Raw genomic sequence first — 18860 nt, 5'->3', positions numbered from 1 at the left:
AAAGATGATGTTCCCAGTTCTATGCTTGTTGTTTCAACGGACGAGATACAATGTGATGTGGATCGATGACATGGAGAGAGAGACCAAACGCCTAGGCTTCCCTGCAAGCTGTGGTAAATTAAGGACAACTCAAATTTCTAGGGGCAATTGAATGACGTCTCTGCTTTTTGTTGCTCGCTGAGAGAGAGAGGGGATGGACGGCTAGGAAGATGATATTCCCGGTTCTCTACTTGTTGCTTTGACGGCTAAGATGCAGTGTATTGTGGATAGATGACATGGCAGGAGAAACCAAAAGCCCAGGCTGCCGTGCAAGCTGTGGTAAATTATGGCCAGCTCAATTTTCTAGGGGTAATTGAATGACTATCTCGTGAATCTAAATGAGCCATTTAGTTTACTTGACACTTGATAGGCAACCGTAGTTGAACCAAAGAAGAGCAATTGCGAGTGGGAAGCTAAGCAGGTTGATCAGGTTTCCTACTACTAGCCGGAACGTGTAGCCCTCTTGTTGTGAACCAACAAACTCTAGTTTTCATTTGCTTCAAAATACATGGATCAATCAGCGTCAATATATATAATTCGTGCCTAATGGTGTTTTCTGACTAGTGATTGCGGGCATTTAGATAGCAGCATTGCCAGTTTTTTGAACCGGCATAATAACCTATGTTTACATGTGTTAAAATCAAGAGGCATATATTTAAGAGAAAGGTATCACTAAAATATCTGGATACATCCATCGGAGAACATAATTGAAATATGAAGCAATTTTTTCTAGTCATATATACCTCGGGAGGAAAACAATAAGCAATTTCTCTCCAAGCACATCACTTCCAAATCACGATGAAATTCAATCAATTTTTTACCTTCTTTGTTCAACCCGTGGGATACACATTTATAAAGAATCAGAATTACCTAACCAACTATCACATTAAAATTTACATTTTCATGGTTGTAAGTTTTTTCCTTGGATATGTTTGACCACGCCCCAGAGATGGAGGTCGGTAACCAGGAGTAGCAACATCAGCTTCGCTGCTTACTTTACTCCTTATCATCTTCCCCTTCCAGATAATACTGTAATATTGTGACTTTTTGGAAGCATACTCTAAAATTCTACTCCTACGGATGCAAATATAGCACTAGAAGCGTAGGATCCTAGCTAGATTCACTAGCCGTCATGCATCAAGCTAAAATATATTAATTTGAACCATCCATCCAAATTATGTACCAAATATAGCCAAGACAAAAAACATTAATCTATCATGCCTGCACCAAGTACAGTTCATCATCATGGATCACAACTGGAAGCCTACTTGGCCAAAGTTCAGAAGGAGTAATGCAACTAGAAAAAAAATGGAACAAAGCCAGCTCCCAAGGTCTAGGACCTAGCTAGAAACCAGTGACCAAGCCAGAAACAAGCATTGCACACTCTAGGCTAGACAACAGCGATACACTGCAACAGTCGACATATAGGTCACCCCCTAACAGACCAACTACACCATCCTTCGAAGAAGCACGCGTAGAAAAATGGATGTCTGGATCCGACCAGCTCAAACTCCACTTTTCCCTTCACAAGGGGCACTGTCACCAATTGAAAAAGCTCCGCTCGTCAATCAACTGCATAACAATAGATCAAGAAAGATTCACCTCCACATTTACTCCACACAAACAAGATTTACTAGGCTTAGCCAGGCATCAACACACACACAAAAGAATGTTATCCAAGTGACATATTACGAGTGAACTTGGCACACATTTCACAAAAATAGCAGGCTTGCAAAAAAAAATGTAAAGCTACAACCTAGTAGAAATGATCCTAAGCATATTTTTGCAAGAGTGCCATATAATAATAACACAGTTCTAATCACGACCATCCATAATGGGTATTTATTTCATTTGTGTGAGGAACCATGACATTCTTGCAATAGGACAGTACATGTATCCACACCAATCAACAATCAATTCGGTATCAAACCATAACCTGAAGCTAGGATCTCAAGGTTCCATTTTTGAATGTGCAACTTAGGTGAAAAAAGGAACAGCAGGTTGAAATACTTTTAATTTTCATATTGGAGTCCAACTAAACCATGTTATGACAAGATGCTAAATATTTCAAATTTACAAAGCGAACACGTCATAAGATAATAAGGTCATTCCATTCCAATAATCAAGCACAATTACACAACATCAAAAAGATCCAAGTACAATAGCCGAGGACATGGGGAAGAAACCAGGAACTCACTTGAGGAGGTTGTAGCCAAGGAAGAGCCGCAGTTACGGCAGGGTGAACTTGCCACTATCACATGGCTGCAGGAGCTGGGGCTGGAGGCAAGGTCATCAAAGTTGAGGGCACATGCCAAGCCTACAACCACACGTGAGGCATAGGAGGCCGCTGCCAGCACAACACCACACCAGCACCTCCGGAACCATAACGGACAGGTCATGTCGGATCCGGCTGCCATGGCTGCCTCCTGGGCAGATCAAACTCCACTTTTCCCTGCTGCCCTGCAAAGGATGATGAATGTAACCATCAAGTAAACATAAATGGACTAAGTAGCTATCACATGAAAGATTGCAACAATACAACTTCTCAATCATGATGATGGATTCAATTCCCAACGCCATAGTTACAAACATAGATGATCTACTTCCTAGATGTACACGAATGAAGGCACATGAGGCATCACACAGATCCTTGAAGCTAGTTCCAATCCATCTACCTTCCTAAAAAAAGTGTCCATGTCTACTCCGCTTATGTTTGGGATGTGGCACCAGAACATTGTGGGGCGGCATCCCGCAAGCTTGATTAGCGGTGACACCCTCGTCTTCCACCCGGTGCTGCCCTTCTGGAGTCAGCTTAGACTGGAATGTTTCACACATCGTGAGGGTCAAGAGAGGCATCATGTTTGTATGTAGTTTGAATGACAACAAGCATCGATATATAATGGGACAAAGAGCAGGTTTACTCACGGTAAAGAAGACAAACATGAAAAATGTTTTAGGTTTGTTGCCAACCAAAAAAAAATCCACAAGTAGAAAAGACAGCCGGAGGTGTGCACTCAAGTTATCATATGATGGCTAGATAGGTTCACCTACAAAATCGACAATGCTAGCATCAGTTTCATTCATTCAGCTCCAAAGACATTCAAGTACACATATCACCTATGTTGCAGCAGTGAAGGAAAACTGGAGGAAAATTTTATTTTGCAGCAATTTTGAGAAAATAGTACTTATGTTTATCAAATATTATTAATAATAGGGAAAGATCAACAAACTAGCTAGACAATAGCAAGAAGGTCAACCCAACAACTAAAACATCACGTTCAACAAGATGAATCGTGGAATGCGAGGAATTGGAAGTGATCCAACTTATGATTCCCCACTGCAACTGCTTCTGCATCATTCACTTTCCCATACAAAAACGCCAAGGCAATCAGCTGACTGCACCAACGTTGAATCTGTCTACCACCGCTTGAAGAAGCTAGGCTCATCCAACACCTGCATGACAACAAACCCCAAGAAAATTTCACCTCCATGGCACAAGAAACTACTATTGAACAATTATTAATGTTCTTAAATTCATATACCAACACACCATGAGTGCAAGGTGAAATAAGAGTCCAGTCACTCCGGTAGATTATGCAAGTCTAAAATGCGAGAAAATAGGACCAAGCAAAACAAATTCTTGTTTCTTTTATTATTTACAAAACAAGTTACTGAAATTCAACAAGAACAGAATTTCTACAGCTAAATTATTTTTTGTGCTAATTTGAGAGCATTTAGGATAATTTGAAGTGAAATTTGATGAGACTGACCATAGTGTTGATGAAGAAATCTAGCAGTGCAAGAATATACTTGGAAAGCAAATGGATGGCCTCTCTTATGCTGCTAGGGTATGCACATATAAAAAAATTAGAGAGGAATATTCAAGAGCTTCGAGTGTTTCAACAAGAAATCCTAACAACATTTGAGAGAGAAATTACTTATCATAGAAGAAATTTGAAAATAAAATATCAAACATATTGGAACAATAGATGCCAGTAACTTTGGTCTTCCAGAGTTACAATTTCCAAAACTATGGGAAACACAATTAACATAGTTATCCTATTTATTCATGTGCATGATACATCTCGGTATATGAGCTATTTTAAAACTAGGCCAAAAGGACACCACATACATATACTTGGTGCATCATAATAAGAGTTGATACCATACCACAAAAATAGCAGTGTGTCATTATAACAGATCTAAATGGTGCAAGGGGAGCGGCGCTCCTTGCCTCTGCGGGCTACGGTGAGTGGAAGGTGGTGAGGTTGGCCCTCTGCGGGGTAGCATTAAGATATCACCTTCCTACTGGTGAAAACACATACGGTAAAACATTAAGAGAAGCGGGAGAATAAATGTTGCAAACGCATTGTAATACTTTTAGTAGTAGGCACGCACAATGTTTAGTGGTTAAGCTATCACTATGATATTTTCCTTGGTATCCTTGCAGCAGATGAGCCCTTTCTTCTTGGAAAATCAGTGGTTAAGGGCTTGGTCCATTTCAATGGAGTCTACTATATATACTAGCTCCTGCTAATGTGCTACCTTCTAGGGCTCATCTGCTTGTGGCACATGGAAGCTGACCTAGAAAAGTTGGGCGCCACCAAGAGTGATATTCTTCTTCTGGATAGCCCACTTGGACAGATGTTGGACCGACCGAGAGACTAGCGTCGAGGGCTTCAACATCTTTCTCGATGTCTTCTATGTGATCAAGAACCAAAGACAATGCATCACCTGCTAATCGCATGCCCCTTCTCGAGGCTAGTTTGGCATGAGACATTGTCCTAGCTCCGGATGACATGGCGGCCGCCTAAACATGACGTCTCCCTCATGCTAGGCCGGCGACACCCAAGCCTAAGGGAATCTTGCTTCGGCAACTCTTCTGACGGATTGTATGATCTGGACACAGAGAAATGCATGTGTCTTGATCCTAAACTGTAGAATTTTTTCGATGCATCAACCTGTAGAAGAATTCATATAAATTGAACCAGGCAAAGACAACAACAACTCAAGTGGCATGCCATTAAACTAAAAGGTGCAGTACATGTTGAAGAATAACGGCCAATGAGCCTTCATCCTAAACTACTGAAGGAAACAAAAAAATTAGATGACCATGAAAATGGCTTTGATACAAAATAGTGTCAACTACAATAACAAACTGCTATAAAGAAGGAAATAGTCTAGCACACATGTCCTATCTGTATATGCCAAAAACAACAAAGTGTGCCAAAAACCACAAATAGTGTACCATTGCAACAGGAATAAAAACGAACAGTATGATGAGAAAAGTGCAATCATCTGTTTGTAAGAAGAATGCAACAAGACCATGTGTACGTCATTACCCAAACCGCAACAGTTTTCACTGCTTGTTTGATGGTACGCATAGCGAATGATGGTCTTTCATCAAATCTGACTTTTGTTAAATGGTAGATAGATCCTAAATGGAGCTATTATAATTTTTGTTAACAATAATGCACTCAGCAATAAACTATAGTAAAAAATACAATGATTTTTTTGACTGAAAAGGCAGGGCAGAGCTGTTTTTCGTTGATAATAGGGGCAAAATTTACAAGAACAAGGACGAGCAAAAACACTAGAAAAATTATGAAATTAAAGCAGAGCTAAAACTAGGAGATTGCTGCAAGAATACATCACATAAAAGAAACCAACAGAGAAGGGACTAGTCAAGTTATCATGGTCTTTGTAAGATTTCACACACCCGTCTGCGCCAGGAAGTAACCATTGATCCGCATCTCCCAAGATTGCTGCGATGATGTTTGCCATGGATTCCTCACGCGCCTGAAAAATACTCAACCATTGTATATTAATTGCAGAAGGTTTACACATGTATTGACTAGTTATGCCGACATACTATAACTAGGTTTCACTTATGCTATGAATTTTTTTTTATGTATCATTTATTAATAATAAAACATTCATTTTGTATCTTAGGTCTCACCTATGCTAGCAGTTCAACTATCTGAAGGATACGACCTCTCCTATAAACTGAATTCAATGCATTCCTACCAAGCATATAAATGAATTTTCTTAAAATAAAGTACAAGAGCAATCATTGGTGCTCTAGGTTAAAGCGGCATCAAATTGTAAAAGGCACAACTCTTCATTTCAGAACTAACAGAGCCAATGCTAGGATTTTTCCTACATGCTGAGAAGAAACTACTCGAATAATGTAGAGAGAAATCAGCCTAAGCCAACAACAATAACTTATCTTGGCCATCAATTTTCTCACTTAGACAAAACACCAACAATAGTGGATGAATAAGAGAGATTGTGTAATTTGACTTCAGATTAAGGCTAAAATTTGAATATATCACATATAAGTGAAAACTATTTAATTTGACTTTAGATTTACAAGGTGAAAATTAATATTTGAGTTGCATAATTTGATTTAGATTAACACTATAAATGATTGAATTATCTCACCTAGACAATTCAGCCAAAACACACATTGCTTGATCCTGGCAAAATATTTGAGTTGAATCAATAACCTTCGATATTGAAACTAGGTACTCATGTCCAGAAACAAGTAACATTTTCGCACTCTGAAAATGAAAGGAGGATGAAGAAAGGGTTAGATAAATTATTTCTCTACAATAAACATGAATACATGACATCTCTTGAACACAACTACCTAGTCCAAACATTACTGATTGAATTTCAAATGTTATCTTCGAAACTAGAAAATTGGGAATTCTTCAACTAATTAAGACCAACTATAATTTATCATGGGGGTGAGAATTAATCATCAAACTTTCGAAAAGACCATAGTGATGTTTCCAAATGGCCAGTAGATTCTAAACTTGAATGAATCATTTTATGTATGGAGATACAAGTGTATTTGTTTTGTCAGGTTGATCATCTTAGATTTAGTCATAATGACACCATATGCCAAAAAAAAAATGCTTGTAAAAAATGGACACTTTTAGGCTGTTCAAAAGTGTGTATATACCTTGATTGGTGAGAAACCATGTGGAATACACTAACTTAAAGCGCAATAGATTCAAAAGCATTGAATTAAGAGCATACATGAGGAAACAGGTTGCAACTGCTACCCTGTTCTGCCATCCAATAGTCCGCGTTAACCTTGAACAAGAATGAAAACTTGGTCAACTCTAATAAAATAGCAAAACAAATCTGGAGGAGGGTATCAAATTTACCAATGTACACATTAAATTTCAGAACTTGATATGCCCGACATGACAAGACAAATTGCAAAAGTAAGCATCTGCCCATATACATTAAACAAAACAAAACACTGGTTAGCAGCCTTACAAGCTACAGAGACCACATGCATCTCATGAACAAAAATATGCTTATCATTATCCAGGAACAAGAACAAATCTAGCTTCCCTTCCCTGAGAAAATTACTTCTAGCGCCACACTACATTGGATATGGATATGATAGAGGTAACAATGGAAAATTTCAAGATAATTAAATTATGCAAGTGCTAGCAGGTCTATAACAAGTGGAATGCTATTATTACTTTGACGTCACAACCATGCAGTAAACGAACTACCAAATTCTTTTTTTTTACCAATGCATTAGGGAGCACAAATTATCCATAGAGCAAGCAGTATGTACCAGATGGTTTCTTAGCCAAGCCACTGCTATAAATTTCTGTACTTCCTGTAATTTCCTTTACATTATTTATCATGCTTCAGATAACATATCTAGGTGAGTGTATATTATGACCCAAGAACTAGCACAACAGGGAATACAATTTTGAACCGGAGGGACTACAATTTTCTTGCAAGAATAGATGGAGGAGGAGAGGGGCGTCACCGGCTGCAGGTTGGGATGGTCGTCGGAAGCAACAGGGTCGAGTCGTCGTCGGCAGCTGCAGGTCGGGTACGTCGCCAGCGACCAGCAACTTTGGGAGGTGGTCGCGGAGGTCACCGGAAGAAGCATCTCCGGCCAGGAAACCGGCAGCTCGTCCTCTGCACACCCCATCGCCATGCCTGCAACGCGGGCGAAACTCGTCCAACTGACACTACTCCCGCCGGCCGCGGCCGACGCCGAGCGCCACCGTCACGCCATCTAGGTTTTCCCCGCTGATCCAAGGTCATAGTGATGCGGAGGAGACCGCCACTGAGGAGTGAGGAATGGCGGCAGCCAGGCTGGTTGGACGGCGAGCTCTGGATCTAGATGAATGCGATAGGGGGGAGGCGGCGTTCTCAGGCAGAGTGAAGGAGACACGAGGGCGCTTGTGGAGAAGAGCAACCATGCTGAGAAGTACTACTATTCCAAAAGACGCGTGGAGGCGCGCGTTCAATGCATTCCAAAACGCGAGGAAGCGACCTCGTTTTGCGACCTTAATAGCTGGAGACCACCACGGGCATCACCTCGTTAATTTAACTAGATTTAAATGTGCGCCTTGGCGCACGATCCCGTAAAATTTGCGCTGATTTACAATTTTTATAAGAATGATGAAAATTGGGTGAAAATGGAAATACGATTTTTACATTTTACAAAACAAAGTCGGTAGGATGAAATCATGACAAAGCACACGAAATCATGAATGGAGTAGCAAATGCTTATATACAATCAAGAAAAGAGGAAATAGAGCAATATTTTGGAGCTTGTCATGGCTCACGGCTCTGGTAAACAGTTTATAAAGTACTATATTAAGCATCTATAGATATTGATGATAATAAAACATCAAATGAAAAAAACTATTCGATAGCTAAAAACACTATGTAAACTGTCATTAGTACAACATGTCAAAGGTTGTTGGTTGTATAGTCGGACTTCTCCATCGGAATAATGTTTATGACATGTTGTCGGAGATAATGTCACCGGCACTTCTCCCTTCACCATTGGTGGATATGGTGTTGTTAATGGCTTTGGAAACTGGAGACGGCGCTGCCTTGATCATGACCCTAGATGGAATCTCACCAACATCCATAGCTTAAACCTGGTAAGGACCGGAGATCATATTAGCTAAGGGGTTTGTGAATCAGGAGCCCAACTTAGCATGTGTTCCCCATCTTTGGTAAACAATTTGGCAATCGCTATATTAATTGTGCATAAAAATATAAAACTAACTAAGCTATAAATGAAGAACACACATGACTTATTCATTCCGAAATGAAATATAGAAACAACCTGTATCCTTGGATTCAATTCTTAAATGGTAATTAGAAAACGAAATGTAAATGAAAATGGTACACTCTTATGTTACAGATAGACATGTAGAATATGTTTCTAAAACTATTAATTTCTTGTATGCATTGTGCGTAGCGATGGAACAAATAGATACACTCAACTTAGTAAACAAAAATGATGGGTCTGGCTCACTTGTAAAAACAGAGGTATGCAAGCCATAACTTCGCCCTGTTCACTTGCCTTTGGAGACATCCTGAGCTTTTCCCTGCTGCAGAATTATGGAGCAAATTAGGGGCAGAAATAACCAAGAATATTTAGAAAATCTTGTAAAACATAAAAATTCAAAACTTTATCTTACCTTTGTTGGTTTGATCTTAATAGCAGCAGCTCATCAGGTTATTATATCGTCAGAAACTTTACTTCATGTGTTTTGGGAAGTTTCTTAAATACCTCGTCATTGTATTAGGTACATAGTGCCTTGACAGAAATATAATTTTACACCGGTCTGTACGAAACATCATTGAACTCTAATTAGCCAATCTATATATCACAAAGAAGAAATCTTATTAAAGAACGCATGGCTAGTGTAGGTGTTGGTATTGACCAAATTAGATTCAGCCTAGCTTCTGCATTAATTCAGAGAAAGTAAAGTGATAGTTTAGGATTGAGGGGAGGTTGCTGGTGAACATCCTAATTTCATGCCAGATTCAGGATTGCAAAGGACATCCTAGAAAATATAATACACATCTCTGTTGCAGTGATGTTCTGTTCCTAACTACTCGAAGCTTGCAAGAAACTAATAGCAGACTGTCAGGTCAAACATGTAATTAAGCTACCTAGACCTACTTGATGCCATTATGTCAACATCCGATGCCGCAAGATGTAGCTGGTGTGCATGGGGGTCTCATACAGCCGGTGTTACTCGCCTCATGGCTCTTGGCATCAGCCTCGTCACTGCTTCAAGTTTCGTCTGGTACAGATTTAAGATGTGCGAGGTTTACTTCTAGGATTCACTGACAGTATTGTGTAGAGCATGTGTGCTTAAAAACTAAATGGTACAGAAAAATATGAATCTACTAAATTGCAATAGAGACCACTATTAAATTGCAATAGAGACATGGATTCACCATCAGGTCATGAAGGAAGTATGAGCTATCCAATCAGATGCAGCTGCAAGTCAAAAATCAACATGGATTCACCATCAGGACAACCAGTGTACCCCAACAAGAAGCAAATCAAGGTAGGATCAAGATGGTTTGAGATTAGATGAGTAAGTAGGAATGCATCCCATTTCTTAGAAAACATGCCTCAAAATAAAACAATATTATGAGCACAACATACCAGAAATAGCCAGAGTCTAACACAGATAACAAAAACGAGAAGGTGCGTTGTCTGCATCATTAGAGATCATTAACATCTCAATCCAGAATGTAATCTAAAGGTCTTCCATGCATAGTCCATGAAAAGATAAGGGTCTGCAAACATCATCGTTTCAAACATGTAACATCAACATAGGCTTCTGTTGTTTATGAATTAACATGCAGCAAGTCTTCACTAATTTAGAATATATCTAATAATGTTGCCAAGACACGAAGAAATGGGAAAATGTAGAGAAATATCACTTGTGCTTACTGTAGTGCAAAATCCGGAAACAATGGAAGCAAACAACTAATGTTGTTTATCCCAGGTATTTGTCAAGAACATTGTATCATTCTTACAAAATGCATACATAGAATCAAACAACGTATATACATATACAATGGTGAATTCACTCGATGCAAATGCAATGACTCGGCACTTGATATTGTTCACCTATAGTCCGTAAAATTTGAAAAGGTAAATTTGGGTCCAAAATAAATATTCACACCAATATTTTAAATGACCATTCACTCAAATATATGTCCAGCACTACCCTATCGCAATTATTTTGGTAATTGTTTGATCGAGAATTAGATTTAGTTTTATGGCATAGGAAAAATGATATAGTCTTCACTAAAAATGGCAAAATATATTGTATACAGTGAAGACACGAAAGCTATCTCCCAGCCTCCGGATTTCCTGGTCTACAGAACTTGGAATAAAATCATGTATGCTGCTTCTTTGGTTTTTTAGTTCTGCCTGTAGAACAAGAAAATTTCTAGTTCTTTCCCTCATGTTTGGTCCTTTGGTATATGAAGCAGTTCCTTTTCTAACCCCTTACATTTTTCCATGCATGTTAAAATTACTCCTCAGAAATCTGAAGTTTTTCTTGCAAGTTTTCCAATTTTCTTCTCTACGGATTTTCCCCAACTCGATGACCATGAACACCAACCAGAGAAAGCAAAGACACAAATGATTCAAAATGTAGATCCATGAACAAAGAAGTAGGAAGCTCACTTGTGCCAATATGCTTTGCGATGTTGTCTGGCATCCTCCGGCCGCGAGGGTGGAAGAGGTGGAAATGACGAATAACTTTATTTGATCAAAGCATCCACCTACAAGTTTCCAAAGAAAATATACCAGCTTAATAGCATATCCTTGTTCTAGAAAGAACTAATTTCCCACAACATATGCACATTTAAGGCAATGATTTAGCTTAGATAGTATCATTTTCACCAGATCAATGTCTATGCTATAAAAGCAAGCAAATGCTAGAGTCATTTGGTTTTACTGCAATATAAGAATAATTATCATTCCAAAATAATATTGCCTCATCAGCAGGTGAGATTCTTATACTGTATGGCGCAGAATTTTCAGTAGAAATAATTATAAACTAACATGATATATCCCCATTTTGCACAGACCAACAAACCAACCGGTGCTCCATTGGGGTGCAAGATTCCCACACACATACAGACCAACAAACCACCACCGTGCATACTGCTCCTAATTACGCGGCAAGGACAGTAAGAAATACAATTAAAAATTAAGTACAAGATAAGCCTGACTTTCCCTACATATTGTGCCCAGATGTGAAGTGCAAGATTTAATAATCGATGTAAAAAAGGGCTACAAACACCTATTTCCTCTCAAAACTCTAGTGAGCATGGGACTGGATGCAGTTAGGCATGCAACCATCAAGGTATTATATTCTATCTCTCCAATGAAATATATATGCCAAAGTACCATCAAACATTGGCAAAAATAAAATCATCACTATCTTGTTATACCTAAAGCAAAATAATTCAAAGGCATTGAGCACTGCAAACCCAATGACATGTAAGCTGCATAAGAACCACCTATCCAATTACCAACAGAAATGTACCTGCATTGAAGATAATAACATTTTAAAAGAGGAAACCATAGACAGGTAACCAAAGTAACATAGCTTTTAAACTTCAGATTGGCACAAATCAATCGGACTAAAGTGGGCTATATTCTTAATTAGTTCCAGTGAGATTGGTATTTAAGAAACTTCCCAAAACACATGAAGTAAAGTTTCTGACGATATAATAACCTGATGAGCTGCTGCTATTAAGATCAAACCAACAAAGGTAAGATAAAGTTTTGAATTTTTAAGTGTATTTCTATATAACTATATAACCCATATCATTTATTCGGCGGCGAAAACAAACTCATGACAATCTTGTTATAAATGAAGCAAAATAAATAATAATTCTATTTGATCCATGGAGATACAAAGATAACATATATTATGAAATAAAAAATAGAACTATGCACATAACTTACACCATAATATTTCAGTGCAGACACACTCCACAATCACCAGAACACACTTCAATAATAGAACCTACAACTGTCCAGAATCCATCAGCCTCTCTGGGAAGGTAAAACCAGGGAAACATGCGACACCAAGGAGGGTAGCAGTGTAGCACCTGCACAAAGAATACATCTAGCACATAAAACAAACAATAGAGAAGTATCGCAGCAGCAAACAATGAGTATCTACAAAGGCCAATCGAAGCAAAAGAAAACATGAGAAACATGACCAATCAATCTAATGTAAGAGGCTCATGCTATATTTCAAGAAATGGGCAGAGCCGCACCTACAGCAAGAACATGTCGAGGCCACACACCAAAAAGGAAGACAAATAAAAAGGGGAAAGTTAAGAAACATGACACTAAGCCTCACCATAACTGCATTGAATCTCCAAGAATCCATAGTATGTTCCTCTCGTCATTGCCAAGGAACACCACCACTGGCTGCAACTTCCTGTCAATAGTAATATTATCTAGGATTTTCATCAAGCACCTTGTAAGCCATAGATAGAAAAGGGTCTGCACAAACACAGATGTGATTCACCGTTCCTTTGAGAAAGAGATGGATAAAGAACCTGCAGGTCTCTTTGAAGAAAAGGCAGAGGAGGGCAGACTGCTAGTCTGCTGGCCGGCGTCAACGCATCAAAGATGTGCAGGATGGCGGAGCTCCACCTGCCGCTCGTCCCAGCCTCCTTGGCTGCGCTGCTCCCATAGGACACCGGCCACTCTTCCCGAACCAGCGGCTGCGATGCGGTAGAACGGATGCGGTGGCGTCGAGGAGGCGGAGCTCCCAGCCCCTTCTCCCGCGAAGGTGCCCTGCTCCTGCAGGTCGGCGGCGCGAATCGGGGCACCATGGCGGCTTCCTCCTATTGCGCTCGTGGGGACCCAACTCCGGGCGAGCAGCGGCGGCCTCCTCCTCTCGCGCTTGCTAGAGATCGATTGGGGGAGGAGAATCGTGCTAGAATCGGGAGGACGAGGAAGTGCGGCGGCGCATCGTGCTCCTCCTGCTAAGCAGCGGGAAGGAGGAAGGAGGGAGGAGAGGGGCAGCAGCGACGGCAAAGGGATGGGGATTGAGGGGACGATTTGGAGGAGGAGAACGTGAGGAGGAGGTGGCGGCGGGGATGTGAGGGGGCATGAGGTGAGGGGAAGGGGAGGAGACGGGCAGAGGAGTGGGGATTGGCGTGGCGATTGGTGGCTAGCGAGAGATCGGGCCGAGCGGGGCTTTTCGCGACCCATGGATAAAACGTGGGTTCGCGCGAGGGCCTCGCGCCCTGGACGGAACGGCCGGCCGAGATCGCGCCACATCAGCTCGATCGGACGGCCCAAAATCCAAACGCCTGTGAGAGCCCCATGGAGGTGCAGCAATCATACCGTGAGATTAACTAAGGAGTGTTGAAGTTATTACAGCTGGGAGAAGCCAAAGAGTCCAAAGCATTCATGCATCTAGGAATTTGCATACCTTAATTAATTATAGGACATCTAGGAAACAAATTGTACATGAGTACATCGTGTGTACGTATCAAAGTATATACATAAGTGTGTTACACATGTACTCCATCCGTCCAAAATTAATTGTCGCAACTTTCATAGATATTGATGTATGTATAAACTAAAATGATTCGTATCTACATAAAGTTGGCACACTTGTTTTGGAACAAAGGTACTAGCAATCAATCGTTCCATCTATGTGTGTACGTAGGGCTTGTCCAAAAATTAGCCCAAATGTTTGTACATGCATCTAACACACCATTGCATGCTTGCGACAAGCACATGCATGCACACTTACTTCACCAATATATTGTCATACTTTGATACGTACACAAATTAGCTACTCCAATATATTGTCATACTTTGATATGTACCGAAAGGGTGATATGGAGTCGGCCAAATCTAAAATCAAGAATGTCACAACCCAAAGCGGGAATTAATGCTAGAGTCTAGGGGAGCTCCATCGGGAGCACCTGAGGCGGGAGGACAACCGAGTGGGGGAGAGGGGGGGGGGGATATCCATGCGGACATCAAGCAAAAGAATACCGATGAGCCTCTATCGCATGATCAAGAGTAGCAAGATTACCCGAGGACACCAGGGTGTTGCCCCGAAAGACGCTGGGCGAAAAAAACCATGTGACTCCAGAGTGCCCTCGCCATGGTCAAAATATAACGCACTATTGATGCCCTAGAGGATGCGCATGTAACCTCTAGAACACCAGGAACACGAGCTAGCTCCATATGAGCAGACCCAATGGCGGGAGGGAGAGGGAAAGAGACAACAAGCTAAAGGAATTTTATGCCTTCAAGATGTTATACCGAGACCAAACAACATTGCCAACTACAAGTATGAAGAAACTGCTATGGGTCTTCACCGGAATCCTATCAAGAAACATAAAAACACCTATTTAGTGGGGCTCGTGATGTCGAAAGTGGTGATTTTGTGTGATTGTTCTATTTGACTAATTAGAGTTGGTCATAGGAGCACGAAAACCCCTATCTAGTGGGCCCCGCGACATCGACCTCTAGATTTTGGTTGAAAGTGGTGATTTCAGACTTTTCTCTCTTCATGTGTTGGTCATAGAGACATGAAAAACCCTATTCGATGGGCTCCGCAATGTCTGCCCTAGATTTCAGTCGAAAGTGATGATTCCATGTGATTTTTTCTTTTTGTTAGTTTAGAGTTGGTCATAGGAGCATTAAAAACCTTATTCAGTGGCCCCCACAAAAACTACAAGGTAGCATATAAATTTTCTTTTTGTATGTGTTAGAGTTGGTTATAGGAATATGAAAACCCCTGAGTGCTCTTACTGCTGGTTTCTACACATTTCTTTCGTTTATGCTGGTGGTATTCATGCCTTCTGTGTCGTGAGGTTTTCAGCGAAGCTCCTAGCTAGAGTCTAGCATTATGAGTCAAGGTCTCTCGAGGCGTTGTCTTGGTTCACGACTTTTTCCTATGCGCTCGACTATCCATTGTCGTTCGGTGACGATATTGTGGCCTCGACTCCGTAGGTCCTCCACCATCGTCGGGACATGGTTGCTACGGTCAAGGTGTCAACCTCCGGTAGCTACACTTGTTCGCGGATTCGTTGTGCCTAGCTCAACGGACCTTTTCCGAGAACAGTCACATGGAAGATATCCCAATGTCTTGGATACATAGGTGGTATGTGCACGGGTGGTGTGTTGGTCATAGAGACATAAAAAACCCTATTCGATGGGCTCCGCAACGTCTACCCTAGATTTCAGTCGAAAGTGATGGTTCCATGTGATTTTTTCTTTTTGTTAGTTTAGAGTTGGTCATAGGAGCATTAAAAACCCAATTCAGTGGGCCCCATGAAAACTACCCGGTAGCATATAAATTTTCTTTTTTGTAAGTGTTCGAGTTGGTCATAAGAATACTAAAACCCTAGGTGCTCTTATGGTTGGTTTCTACACATTTATTTCGTTTATTCTGGTGATATTCATGCCTTCGGTGTCGTGAGGTTTTCAGCGGAGCTCCTAGCTAGAGTCTAGCATTCCGAGTCAAGGTGTCTCGAGGCGTTATCTTGGTTCACGACTTTTTCCTACGCGCACGACTATGCATTCGTTCGGTGATGTGGACAGTGTGGCCTCGACTCCGTAGGTCCTCCACCATCGTTGGGACACGGTTGCTACCGTCAAGGTTGTTGTGAAGTGTACAAGTAGATTGCCTAGCCCTTTCCATCAGTTCGGATTTTTGGTTCAAGTGGCTAGTGCATGAAGCTTAACATGGTATCAGAGCCCCAGTTCTCGAGTTCAAATTCTGGCTTTCACATGGTTTTCGCAATTAAGCCTAAAAATTGCTGTTGTTCATGGTTTTCGCAATTAAGCCTAAAAATTGCAGTTGTCCCCCTCTTTAGCCACCGCTGATGCCCTGTTTCGGTGTGCTCTTCTTCTTTCACGTGTTGACTTTCTCTTCTCCCGTCACACGCGAGTGGGGGTGTTGTGAAGTGTACAAATAGATTGCCTAGCCCTTTCCATCAGTTCGGACTTTTGGTTCAAGTGGCTAGTGCATGAAGCTTAACAAAGGTGTCCACATCCGGTAGCTACACTTGTCCATGGATTTGTTGTGCCTAGCTGAACAGACTTTTTCCGAGAACAGACACATGGAAGATATCCCAATGGCTTGCATACATATGTGGTATGTGCACGGGTGGAAATTTTTCACGACGTGGTGTGATGCATCATGGACATGCACACATGGACATGCATCACGTCGATGGATATGGTTTAACACGCGCGTGTAGTTGAGTCTAGAACAAGCCGCTACTTATTTAATCAGCGTCGACACCTGGCCCTTTCCCCTCCCACCCACAGCACCTCGCGTTCCACGTTCTCTCCCGATTCCCCTGCCGCCGGCCACACTGCTCCACCTGCGCCGCCGGCAGGCCATCCCCGCCCCTCTCCCGCCGACGGCCCCAGTGCTCCCCTAGTCCCCTTCGTCCACCAGTCCTATCCCTAGCCCCTCTCTCTCTCTCCCTAACCTCCGTCGCTCCGGAACAGCCCCCCCCTGCAGAATCCATCGATGACGCGCCTCCTATCGAGCCTCAACCGCGTCGCCAAGAAACCCGAGGTCGCCGGCCGGCCGCCAGGCGTCCAGGAAGACGCGGGCAAGGCCAGACGCGACACTGTCTGGTCTTCCGCTTCCCCGTCGTCGCCTCGCAGCTCCGTCCCCGTGCGCCCCCTTCACCACCGGGTCCTCGCGTCCGGAGGTCGTGGCCGCGCGGGAGGAACCTTCCAGCGGCGTCGCCGGCGCCGTGATGCCGACCACCGAAGGGGTACGAGCCGTGACCCAACCCCCATCCCCCAATCCTCTTCTCCCTAATCTTAAAAAATGCTTCTTTCTTGTGCAGGTAGCCGGAGGAGAGATGTGGGGTTGATTGTCGCCGCCGTTCGCGGTATGCAGGGGTAGAACGCCGCAGGTGAGACCAATTCGTCAATCTGCAGGGATTTTTTTTCATGCTTTGGTTGCACCTGGATGCAAATCAGTTGTATGCAAAAAATCTGTGCATATATAGTTTGAGAAATTGAGAATGGACATTTAGTTCCTATGGTCTGCTGTTGATTAGTATATTACCTCTGCAATATTTGTTGCTAGCGAGCTACAGGGATCTGTAGCTGCAGGTAAGACCGAAATTCCTTGCTGTGCTACTGGGACTTGTACCTCCAGGAGTTTTTATCGGGAAGAAGAACTGCAAATGGTTGGCACGTTTGGTTGCGCATTGATGCAAAACAGTTCTGTGTGAACCTTCTTTACATGTATAGTTTGAGCAATTTACAGAGGACAGTTAGTTGCTATGGTCTGTTCTCATTAGTACATTAATCATGCTATTTTTTGTGTGTTCAGGCTTAATGTCTATGCATCGGTTAGAGTTCCTCCACCTGTAGCTCTTGCGATTGCTTTGACACTGTTTAGTTAAACAAAGTTGAGAATTAATCAACATCCATGTGTATGTCAGAAAATTAGAATGCTGGAGAGTGAGCTTTAAAACAAATGGATCTTACTGTTTATGTGTGCGTATGCAACTCTGTTTGGCTGAAAATCAGTGTATTTCATAGTAAATGTTAATGCTGAATTCACATGGAGTTATGTGCATGTGCTGCTGTTTATTTCGAAAGATGCATTTGTAGATTACATGTGCTGCATTTGTAAAACGTCTTTTGTCGGCTGGATTTGCATCTCACTTGCAAGCCTTGCTCAGCCGCATCTCATATGCACTACCTAAATTTCGATTGGATTCACTTGAGTGCACATCAATAACTCTTGTGATGGGAGGGGTCAGATGTTTTGGTACTGTATATATCATGTGCTATTTTATGATTTGTTGCTGTTGTAGAGAGTTAATCATATAACAGTTCTTTGTATTGAGTTGGTATGTATTGACTGAATTTTTGTGGCCCTCTGACTAGGGAAGGATTTGGCCAGCAGCAAAGCGGCAGGATGATCGGGACTGCGGTGTTTTCTTCGCAGGCCCTCTCTCTGCCCCGG

At 41.8% G+C, this 18860-nt stretch overlaps 1 long non-coding RNA gene across 10 annotated transcripts; it reads right to left on the bottom strand.

Annotated features, from left to right (window-relative positions):
* Positions 1-8576: 8576 nt before the first annotated feature.
* Positions 8577-13554, bottom strand: LOC124670613. 10 transcript variants are annotated; one of them, XR_006992590.1, is made up of 9 exons: positions 13239-13426; positions 12836-12981; positions 12316-12410; positions 10508-11640; positions 10294-10336; positions 10013-10136; positions 9525-9671; positions 9359-9434; positions 8577-8975 (listed from the first exon to the last, which is right to left on the bottom strand). It is a non-coding gene; the product is annotated as an uncharacterized LOC124670613 (long non-coding RNA). The 10 variants fall into 10 exon arrangements; XR_006992584.1 differs by adding an exon at positions 13441-13554 and having other exon boundaries at positions 10013-11640; positions 13239-13319; XR_006992585.1 differs by adding an exon at positions 13441-13544 and having other exon boundaries at positions 10013-11640; positions 13239-13338.
* Between the last annotated feature and the right edge of the window lie 5306 nt (positions 13555-18860).

Source organism: Lolium rigidum, chromosome 7 (assembly GCF_022539505.1).
Source record: "Lolium rigidum isolate FL_2022 chromosome 7, APGP_CSIRO_Lrig_0.1, whole genome shotgun sequence".
In the NCBI taxonomy this organism is placed as follows: Eukaryota; Viridiplantae; Streptophyta; class Magnoliopsida; order Poales; family Poaceae; genus Lolium; species Lolium rigidum.
This window is presented reverse-complemented; position numbering and strand designations above follow the sequence as displayed.